Raw genomic sequence first — 2,500 nt, 5'->3', positions numbered from 1 at the left:
ATCGATGCCAGAAAATCCTCGACCTCAACACAAAGGCTGGAGGAGGGGAGGGAGGGAGGGGGAAGGGGGTTACAGGTGGGTTTGTTTACGTTGTGATCCGCACGTCCTTGCCTCCCCTGCCCTCCCTATGCGCCCTTGCCTTCTCTGCCTTGCCTCCCCTGCCCTCCCTATGCCCTTGCCTCCCCTACCCCCCTATTCTGCACCCTTGCTTCCCCTGTCCTCCCAATGCCCTTGCTTCCCCTGTCCTCCCAATGCCCTTGCTTCCCCTGCCTTCCCTCTGTGCCTTTGCCCCCCTGCCCCCCCTCTGCACCCTTGCCTCCCCTGCCCTCCCTCTACATCCTTGCCTCCCCTGCCCTCCCTCTGCACCCACGTGCTCCTACCTGGGGAGTCTTAGGGAGCCATATACCAGGTTTTATGTTGATATGCTAAATACCAACATTCATCTTTTAATTGCTAGTCACTATTGCACTTTAAGAACATTAACTTTATGAACATTTAACGTTTTCTTGCATCCCGTTGATGTGAGATCTACATGTTCTCTCTTTGTCCCTCCCCCCTTCCCCACCTACCCCAGCCATGTACAAAGTATATTCAAAATTTCTGTTAACTCAGACTGTAAATTAGTATTATATATATATATATATATATATATATATATATATATATATATATATATATATATATATATATATATATATATATATATATGTATATATATGTATATATATATATGTATATGTATATATATGTATATATTTTTTTTTATTGTTATGGTAATGTTTATTGTCTTGTGATTATATCTAGGGCAACTGATTAAACATATCAGCCATGTGTTTGTAGAAGATAAGTCTTGTACATTATAGTTTGCTCATTTAAGTAGGGAATTATTTAACTACTAGTATCTGTCAAGTATTTTAAATTAAAGCACACCATATTAGTATGTGAGAAAAGTGGATTGTTATTTACTATTGTGTTGATCATGAAAATAAGCATTGCTAGTGGACATATGGTGTAGAAATTAAGCAAACTAGTCAGTCACAAGAGTTCCTAGTAATTTTCCTTGTTTTCTACTTCCTAGTGTGCTATAAGTAAAGGGCAAAATTTAAATATAGTTATCCATTGATACCAGTATTATTTATGGCTTGCATGTGGAATTATATATATGTAATTTTTTTCTAAAGGATTAATAACATATGTAAGCTAAGAGAAACTTATTCATGGATATTTTGATGTTGCTCATGTCTTGATTATATATACAAATATACATCTATATATAAACATTATTTCCATTATAAGGTTCCATTTCTTTTTTTTTACTTTGTGGTTTAAGTTTAAGTATAGTACCCTTTTCATGTAGCATCTTATTTTAGATTTTAAATAATTTAAGAATACATCTCCAAAGGATAGAGGATACAGTAATACAGAAAACTAAGTCTCAGGTTTACAAAAAATTATCAGTTTTCAAAGAGAATCCTGATATGCAATATATTTTTTCTCTGAATTGGTACCTCCTATTATATTAAAGAGAAAATATATATGCCTTTAAACTCCCTTCATATAATCAATAAATAAGTGTTTGTGTGACTATAGTACATAGTCCATTATATGAGTTAAAACAAAAATATTACTTGAGAAAGAATCTTTTATAGAACAAAATCTCCCCTAAAATTCATGAGGGATGGGATTCATATCCAAAGTATGTAAAAACAGTATATCTCAAAAATACAAATGTCAGTATAGTTTTGTCATTTCAAAGGGAAAATGTTTGTATAAGGATGATTATCGTATCCCCCCCAAGAGAACTGTGTATTTAACCTATTGGTGCTAGGTAGTTGCAATACCCACTGTAATTTTGTTTTGTGAATTTTGTGTATACATAGATGGTTCCACATGTGCTGCTGACTTGTTTTGCTTTGTGGATTTCATTTACACATAGATGTCACCACCAAGGAGTCAGTTTATAGGCCCACCTGATATCCCCATTCCTTGATTTTTCAGGAAGTAGTTCCATTTATTTTAGTACTGTTAATGTTATTTATTATTATTAATATAATAATAATAATAATGATAATAATAATAATGATAATAATAATAATGATAATGATAATAATAATAATTATTATTGTTATTGTTTTTATTATTATTATTATTATTATTATTATTATTATTATTATTATTATTATTATTATTGTTGTTATTATTGTTATTGTTATTGTTATTGTTATTGTTATTGTTATTGTTATTGTTATTGTTATTGTTATTGTTATTATTGTTATTGTTATTGTTATTGTTATTATTATTATTATTATTATTATTATTATTATTATTATTATTATTATTATTATTAGCAGTAGTAGTAGTAGTAGTAGTAGTATCATTATTATTATTATTATTATTATTATTATTATTATTAGTAGTAGTAGTAGTAGTAGTAGTAGTAGTAGTATCATTATCATTATTTTTTTACTATTATTCTGTTGTTGTTGTTATTGTTATTATT

General features: G+C 30.7%; 1 protein-coding gene across 1 annotated transcript in view; it reads left to right on the top strand.

The window, feature by feature from the left end:
* The window catches only part of LOC119577792 (eukaryotic translation initiation factor 4E-binding protein 1-like), a 9,622-nt gene that overhangs the window by 392 nt on the left and 6,730 nt on the right, over nt 1-2,500 (top strand). The window lies entirely within an intron of this gene.

The sequence above is a fragment of the Penaeus monodon genome, chromosome 10 (assembly GCF_015228065.2).
Source record: "Penaeus monodon isolate SGIC_2016 chromosome 10, NSTDA_Pmon_1, whole genome shotgun sequence".
NCBI classification, from domain to species: Eukaryota; Metazoa; Arthropoda; class Malacostraca; order Decapoda; family Penaeidae; genus Penaeus; species Penaeus monodon.
This window is presented reverse-complemented; position numbering and strand designations above follow the sequence as displayed.